This window comes from Cebus imitator, unplaced genomic scaffold, assembly GCF_001604975.1.
Source record: "Cebus imitator isolate Cc_AM_T3 unplaced genomic scaffold, Cebus_imitator-1.0 Scaffold858, whole genome shotgun sequence".
Taxonomy (NCBI): Eukaryota; Metazoa; Chordata; class Mammalia; order Primates; family Cebidae; genus Cebus; species Cebus imitator.
Genome location: NW_016108173.1, coordinates 67,262 through 76,651, shown reverse-complemented (window position 1 = coordinate 76,651; position 9,390 = coordinate 67,262).

The window sequence follows — 9,390 nt, the reverse complement described above, 5'->3', positions numbered from 1 at the left end:
ATCTCTGTTGCCCAGGCCGGAATGCAGTGGCACCATCCTTGGTTCACTGCAGCCTCTCTCTCTTGAGCTCAAGTGATCCTCACACCTCCTTGTGCCTCCCAAGTAGCTGGGACTGCAGGCACATACCACCACACCTGGCTAATGTTTGTTTGTTTGTTTTTGTTTTGTTTTGTTTTGTTTGTAGAAACAGGGTTTTGCCATGTTGACCAGGCTGATCTCGAATTCCTGGACCCAAGTGATCCGCCCACCTCAGCCTCCCAAAGTGCTGGGATTACAGGCATGAGCCACTGTGCTGGCCTCCTCAAAATTAGATTTTGCTATGAGCCATTTCCAGAGTGCCAATATAAGACTCGTGTGACTCTTAGAGTTACCATCTGCCTTAAATCTCTGTTTTTCACATTCTTGGAAATATATCATTGTTTTGCACATTTCTGTATCTAATTCAGGGTTTACTAGGAGCTTAATAATTAATGGCTACATAGCAAGGCATCTTCTGGGAACCAGAGAATTTTCTCTAGACTATTAGGCTAGATAGTCTCATGATTACACTAACCAAACCTGGAATAAAGTGGTTGATAAAGAATAAAGGGCTTATTAAAGTGGTTAATAAATATGATTTGGTTTGGGTTTTGTTAGGTTTTTCTTCCAACTGTTTAAGAAACTACTAATGTAAAATAGTAGGCTGTGTTTTGGGATGTGTATAGCTATGTCTCCAAGACTAATACTCAGAGAATCAAATTGTAGATTTGTACCTATCTGTGAGCCTATTTCTTTAGCCAGTTTTCCGTCTGCTGCCAAGAAACAGGATTCTCTGCCTCATGCAAATGCCCTTTTGTGTTTACCTCTTGATTTTTAAAAACGTGATTGTGTCCTTCACTGTCCCAAGATGCTGTTGCTATAACAGTGAACATTTATGAACAGAGGATGTTTGTAGTTCCAAGTGCAGTTCCCATATGATCTCGATCATATTTTAGCTATTTAAAAATTAACTTGGAGGATTTTGGCAGAATAGACATGTGCATGCTTGCTCTGATAGATTGGTTGGCGTGTGCTGCTGAGGGCTTGTCTTTTTAGCTGTCCCACAGGATGGATGTAGGCAGTGCCACATTCATTATGCTGTGAGTAAATGACTGTGAGTAAATTTTACTCACAGTAAAATTCATCACTCCTACAATGGGGATAGCAAATCTCAACAAGATAGCTTCTAGGATGTTAAGTGAGCAGTTCTCCAGCAGAAACAATGTAGAGGAAAAAACTGAATAATTAAATTTCCTTGTCTTCACAGTTTGTATTCTACAGTACTCTGTAGAATAATATATACAGTAATATATTACATTCCATTTGCACCCTTCCTTAGGGAAGAACTTTGTGGTTATCTACCTTCTGAGTGGAATGTTACAGAAAATATTTTAAAATACTGGAATAAACATATGATTTTAATAATTTTAGAAAATATTCCTTGAAATTAAAAAATGATGTAACAGTGATGTTTTGTCATCTTTATTTTGTAAAAAGTTTCCCTATAGTGGTCTTCTCACACAAAGCCAGAGGCCCTCCCTAACAGTTTACAGTGGCGGGCCTAGAGCAGCCATGAGTGGACACTGCACCTGGAATACCAGCAGCAGGTGAGGCTGTTTGTTTCCATGTGCACCTCCACATACAAGGGCACAAACATCTCAGATCTGGGATTGCCCTGGACCCAGTGAATGCTCAATATTGTAGGAAAGCAGGTCTCTACCAAAGTACTTGGTTTATTGCTTTCAAATTTATTTGCAACCTTCAATAAGAAACATTTTCTGTCATAACCTCTTTAACACATAGTGAACATATTAATATGTATATTAAATCTAGTTTTATATGTTTAAGTTTTATAAAATATCCTTGTTATGATGATCAGATATTTTTCATTCCATTCTTGTTTGAATTAGGGAATATATTCATTGTTGAACAAGTACTATTTGCAGTACACAAGTCAAAAAAAATAAAAGGGTGAATGGTGAAAAGTCATTCTCATCTCTTTCCTAGGGGCCCACAACCTACCTGCCCTAAAGGCCACTACTGTTTGGTTTGTATTTTATTTTTAAAAATAGAGACAAGGCCTCACTGTGTTGCCCAAGCTGGTCTCAAACTCCTGAGCTCAAGCAGTCCACCTGCCTTGGCCTCCGAAAGTGCTGGGTTACAGGTGTGGGCCATGGCACCCAGCCAAGGCCACTGCTATTACCAGCTTCATGCGCATCTGCATATAGAAATGTATAGGACTATATAGAACCTGGAATTCAGGCAGATTTTTAATTTCTGTATTTCAGTTTAGGTAACAGTGTTCTTACTCAGATAATCAAAGAGTCATGTAGCTTGTGTTTAAGCCATTTGTGTTAAGAACATAATACCTTCATAGTCTCAGCCATGTGGGAGATCTCTGTGATTCCATTGACTTTTGCATACCACCACCCTGGTGATTCCCTTTGCCTCTTATGTTAAATTTCCTATTTTCTGTGTTGTGTGTATTCCTTTTTTGACTTATTCCCTCTTTCTGGTGGCATGCATCCTTGAGTAAGTTCCATGTGTAAGAGATAAAATTGAGGTCTGAAATGTCTGAAAATGGCTTTATTCTCTTTTCCCATCATTGATAGTTTTAACAGCATGTGTTTAGATAACATTTTTATTTGAAATTTTGAAGGCATTGTTCTGTGGTCTAGCAGACATTTGTATGTGACCACTTTCTTTCTTGTAACTCTTGGAACCTTATTTTCCTCTGGCCCATGATCATGTGCCTTGGAGAGGGTGTTTCCTTCCTCTGTGCTTGGTACACTGAACCTTTTCATCAAAATCATATTTTCTAAATCCTGGGGAATGTAATGACTTCATTGATAATTGCCTCTCTCTTTTTTTTTCCGATTTCTCTGATTTCTGGTTTTTTGCTAGTTTCTCTTATCCTTATCATTCAGATGTTAGAACTCCTTTACTAACCTTCCACTTTATCTCTTCACTCCTATTTTTCCATCTCTGTTACTCTCTTCAACTTTACCTTCCAATCCTTCTATGATACAGCTAGTGCTCGACTTACGACCACGATTGGTTCCGACAGACCGGCCGTAACACGGTTTGGTCGTAAGTTGAGTAGGCTATATGTACAGTACTGTGAAATGATGTTATAAAAATCTTTGTCATATTTTATCATAATTTTCTTTCATTATTGTTATATATCATAATTTTCTTTCTTGGCAGTGCTGCCGGAAGCTGGTTCGCACTGTCGTACGCCCAGCTGGGCAACGTTTGCGCTGCCAGATGCGGAGCAGTTGTGGCTAGCGATTGTGGTCGTAAAGTCCAATGGTCGTAAGTTGCATAGGCCGTAAGTCGGTCAATACCTGTATTTTTCCTCCACCATCATACCTTCTAATTTCTAAGAGCTTGATTTTTTCTTTTTTTTTTTTTGAGACAGGGTCTTAGTCATCCACAGAGGAGTGCAGTGGCACAGTCATGGCTCACTGCAGCCTTGAATTATTGGGCTCAAGCAGTCTTCCTACCTCAGCCTCCAGAGTAGCTGAGACTACAGGCACATGCCATGATACCCAGCTAATTTTTTTGTATTTTTTGCAGAGACAGGGTTTCACCGTGTTGCCCAGGCTGGTCTCAAACTCCTGGCTTCAAGCAATTCACTCACCTGGGCCTCCCAAAAGTGCTAAAATTGCAGGCATGAGCCACCGTGCCCGGCACCAGTGCATTTTTTAATCACTTGAGGTCAGGAGTTCAAGACCAGCCTGGCCAACACAGTAAAACCCCGTCTACTAAAAATACAAAAATTAGCTGGGCATGGTGCTGTGCGCCTGCAAGTTCCAGCTATTCTGGAGGCTAGCACAGAAGAATCACTTGAACCCAGGAGGCGGAGGTTGCAGTGAGCCAAGATCACACCACTGCACTCCAGCCTGGGTGACAGTGAGACTCCATCTCAAAAAAAAAGTCTTTACTTTTACTTAAATAAAAAGAATATGTGTATATATATATATATATATATATATATATATAAAAATTAGATGTAATATAACTAAAGAATATACATATAATTAGATGTCTATAATTATATATAATATATATAATTAGATGTCTATATATGTATAGATAATTAGATGCCACGAAGTAGGTGGCAAGGTCTTAAATATGTATGTTGTGAGGCCCAAGGACCTCCCAAGAGCTTTTTAAAAACATTTCTAAATAACATTCTGGGTTTTTTGGTTTTGTTTTGTGTTTGAGTGGAGTATCATCTCTGAAAAAAAATTAGGTTTTAAAAGAATCCACAGCATATACCATTCTAAGTTCCTCTAATCTGATTATTCGGGTCTGTTTGTTCGTACTAGAGGTTTTTCTCAAGTGCCCATTAACCCTTGATTATTTATGATAAAGAGAAGAGAGTTGGAAATGCTGATTGGAAGTTCCACACAAGTGGATGGGCCTTCTCAAATTAGAGGTTCTTTTACTGTGGGGTATCTGGATGGGCTGTTAGTTGAGGGATTCCTGAGGTCAGTGTGTTAAAGTATTTTCTCCTTTGGGAGGCCGAGGCGGGTGGATCACGAGGTCAAGAGATCAAGACCATCCTGGTCAACATGGTGAAACCCCGTCTCTACTAAAACTACAAAAAATTAGCTGGGCATGGTGGCGCGTGCCTGTAATCCCAGCTACTCAGGAGGCTGAGGCAGGAGAATTGCCTGAACCCAGGAGACGGAGGTTGCGGTGAGCCGAGATCGCGCCATTGCACTCCAGCCTGGGTAACAAGAGTGAAACTCCATCTCAAAAAAAAAAAAAAAAAAAAAGTATTTTCTCTTGGTTGGTCTGCTTTCCTGAGAATATTCCAAACCGGAGAGTAGAGGCCTGATGTCAGCATTGGTAGCTGAGTGGAAAGGGTGTGTGTGCATGTCGTCACCTACAGCTATGCCTGATATTTCCCAGGTCAGAGAGCCCTCTGTCTTACCCTCTCCAGAGAAGCATCCCAATGTCTGCTGAGAGTGAACAGGTTCGAGTGGGGACAGGGATCTAGGGGTTCATTTGTACCTTGAGCACCTTTAACCCAGCTCCTTAATTCAACTGTGCCTTCCCTCTCCCTCAGGACCACAGCATCTGGGGATGTTAGTGCCCAAGTCTTTGGAGGAGTCTCCTGTGCACCTCATTATTTCTCACCCTTCCGCACTGCTGGTCTGGACTCGCTTTCTTTAGTCTATTAGATCCTTTGCCACTTGTCCACATGCTTTGCAGCTTCCAAACTTGTGGTTGATACCTGTCTTCCTGGTCCGTGTGTGTGTGTGTGTGTGTGTGTGTGTGCGCGCGCGCGCGCGCGCGCGCGAATGTGTGAGCATGCACGCGTCTACATTTGAATTCCTTTGTTGTAGTTTGAGCTGAGTTGTAGTTTTATGCAGCATTGGAAACAGCTCACTACAGCCTCAACCACCTGGATTCAAGCAATCTTCCTGCCTCAGGCTCCTGTGTAGCTGGGACCACAGGCACATGTCACCATGTCTGGCTAATTTTTTAGGGGTACAAGCTATCAGATGTGTATTTCCATCCACCATCTTGATATGGAAGTTCTTTTCCTACTTTGTGTTTCAGTGTTTGTCAAGACCCATGAAACTGACCCCATGCCCAATAGTGGCTACTCACAGGTCGGAAATGCTCATTTGAGGTGGAGATTTACAGCATGCCTGAAGCAATTTTCTTCTTTTTAATTTATTGTTTTGAATTATCTAGTTTCCTTTTTCTCTATGTCTTTGTATGTGACACTCTTTGACATAACTCTCATTGCGATGGGGGTCTCCTTCTTGTCTTGTGTTTGTGAATTTTCTCCATTGCTTGGACATAGATGTTTATTGACATGCTTGCACAGCCTGACTGGGTTTTTGGCCAACATCAGCACCTGTATTCCCAAATCACTTCTAAGAGAGTGTAACTGTCTTAAGACAGTTACACTCTCTTATTTTTTTGAGATGGAGTCTTGCTCTGTCACCAGGCTGGAGTGCAGTGGCACAATCTTGGCTCACTGCAACCTCTGCCTCCTGGTTTCAAGCGATTCTTCCACCTCAGCCTCCCGAGTAGCTGGGACCACTGGCGCTTGCCACCACGCTCGGCTAATTTTTTTTGTATTTTTAGTAGAGACGGGGTTTCCACCTTGGCCTCCCACAGTGCTGGGATTACAGGCGTGAGCCACCACACCCAGCCCACTCTCTTAGATTTCTTTAAAATTAAAATCCTTCTTACTGGTATACATTAGATTTACACTTTGTTTTTTTTTTTCCCCCTTAGAGTTATACTTTTTAAAAATTAACTTACTCTAGCAATAGGACTAAAATTTAGTCAGATAAAACCACAAATTTTTTAAACCACTCTTTATTTATATTACATATTTGATAATACAGTTACTTACACTGGATTTCTTAGAAGATATTGCGATTCTTTCTGGGAAATCAGCCTGACCTTCAGATAAAAATCTTCAGGCTGGGCGCAGTGGCTCATGCCTGTGATCTCAGCACTTTGGGAAGCCAAGGTGGGAATATCGCTTGAGACCAGGAGTTCAAGACCAACCTAGGCAACAAAGAGAGACACTGTGTCTACACAAAATAAAAAATTAGCCAGACATGGTGATATGTGCCTGTGGTCCCAGCTACACAGGAGCCTGAGGCAGGAAGACTGCTTGAATCCAGGTGGTTGAGGCTGTAGTGAGCTGTTTCCACTGCTACATACTCTGTTTCTGCCACTATCTGCCTGGGTGACAGAACAAGACTCTTTTAAAAAAAAAAAAAAAAAAAAAAAAAAAAAAATTTTTTAAAAAAAAAAAAAAAAAAAAAAAAAGATTTTCAATATTCAAATTTTTTTTTTTTTTTTAGACAGAGTCTCACTCTGTTGCCCAAGCTGGAGGGCAGTGGTGCAATCTTGGCTCACTGCAACCTTTGCCTCCCTGGTTCAAGCGAGTCTCCTCCCTCAGCCTCCCAAGTACCTGGGATTATAGGTGCCTGCCACCATGCCTGGCTAATTTTTGTATTTTTAGTAAAGATGGGGTTTCCCCATTTTGGCCAGGCTGGTCTCAAACTCCTGACCTCAAGTGATCCACCCGCCCTGGCCTCCCAAAATGCTGGGATTACAGGTGTGAGCCACCACGCCTGGCCAATACTGAAATTTTAAAAGTCACAGAAGATAGGCCTGGTGGCTCATGCCTGTAATCCCAGCACTTTGGGAGGCTGAGATGGGAGGATTGCTTGAACCCAGGAGTTCAAGATCAACCTGGGCCACGTAGCAAGACCACGTCTCTATTTTTTTTTTAATTAATGAAAATTTTTAAAAAGTCACAGAAGATTAAATGGTCTAAACCACCAGACAACTAAAGAAATAATAAAATAGTTCCGTTTAAAATCATATTTTGTATCAGCTGGGCATGGTGGCGTGTGCCTGTAATCCCAGCTACTCAGGAGGCTGAGGCAGGAGAATTGCCTGAACCCAGGAGGCAGAGGTTGTGGTGAGCCAAGATCGCGCCATTGCACTCCAGCCTGGGTAACAAGAGTGAAACTCCGTCTCAAAAAAAAAAAAAAAAAAAATTAATTTGCCAACTGTGTCTGGAAATATTCTGTTATTTCCATTTGAAGTAGAAAAAAAGTCTAGAAACTGTAAGAACAAGAAAGCTCCTTTTGTGTAAAGTGGTTACTTTAAAAAAATGCTTCTAAGAAGAGAAAGAGGTTACTTATTAGTTCTAGAATATATATTTCTATTACAAGTAACAGGTAGAATAATGGTTCAATTTTTTGACAACATAAACTGTTGATGTATTTATTCCATGATTTTAACCATAGAGGATCTAAACAACCAGAGTTAATTATGTTAGATAGTAATGTAATATTTTATCCTTATTTTTCACTTATACTGTGAATTACTGGCCTAATTTTATGTGATAGTTTAACATTTCAGGTCGTTAAGCATGTTTAAAATCCCCAACTACAAATAATTTGGAAAGAAATAACTCTATTAAATAAAATAATATGCATTGAGACATTTTATTATATATTGATATGGCTTAATAAAATAATTTGGGGTTTAATGTTTACCCCTTTAAAAAAAATCATATTTTGTAATTCTTAAAGGAATTATATTGACCATTTTATTGATTATTAGATTGACCATTTTATTGAAGCTTAGAGGTTAAGCAAATCAGCCATTTTAGACTCTCTCTCTCTCTCTCTTTTTATTTAATTAATTAATTTTTTTTAAGACAGTGTTTCACCATGTTGGTCAGGCTGGTCTCAAACTCGTGACTTCAGGTGATCTGCCCGCCTCGGCCTCTCAAATTACTGGGATTACAGGCATGAGCCACCGCGCTTGGCCTAGACTCTCATACATGTGCCCTCAGCCCGCTCGGCATCTCTGTGTAGATGTCTAATAGACATTACCAAAATAACTCCTCTCCAACCAAACTCCTAGATTTCTCTCACAAATCTGCTCTTCCTGCTGTCTTCCACATCTCAGTGATATGGCCATTTTTTTTCAGGATATGGCTATATCTTGCACTTAGGAATATGCCTGGTCCATGGTAGGTACTCAGTGAATATTTGTTGAAAGAAAGAGTTGTTATTGGCTATTTCTATGAAAATTAATTGAAATTAAATAAATGTCTTACTTTCCCTCAACAAAGGGCAACTCATCAACTTGTTGGTTTTTGTTAAAATTTTACTTTTCCTTCGTTTCACATGTGGAATTGTCCTTTGCACCACGATAAAGCAGAATGGAAATTCTGTGTTGAAGACCGCAGTGATGATGCTAGTTCACTTCCTGTAATCTGCCTGTTTCCAAGCAACAGCTAATAACCTGTACCACACTGTTGAGCTGATATGGAAATGGCAGTTGACGGAATAGTCACAAATCTCCATTTATTTCACATATGTATTTAATGAAGAAAATCTTTCTTGAGTACATTTACAATCTCTAGCAGTTACTGTCATTATGATGGAAAATATTCATGTTCTGTTCCTGGGTTTTGTTGTTTTTTTGGGGTTTTTTTTGAGACAGGGTCTCACTTTGTCACGCTGGGGTGAAGTGATATGAAGATGGTTCACTGCAGCCTCGCCTCCCAGGCTCAAGCGATCCTCCTACCTCAGCTTTTCAAGTAACTTGGACTACAGGTGAGCACCACCATGCCCAGCTAATTTTTGTATTTTTTGTAGAGATGACGTTTTGCCATGTTGACCAGGCTGGTCTCAAAGTCCTGAGCTCAAGTGACCTGCCCACCTTGGCCTCCCAAAGTGCTGGGATTACAGGTGTGAGCCACCATGCGCTGCTAGAAAATATTCTTAATACGGTTTGAAATATACCTTTATTTGAAAGGATCCTACAGGCTATTAATCAAATACAGTGCTGAAAGCATCT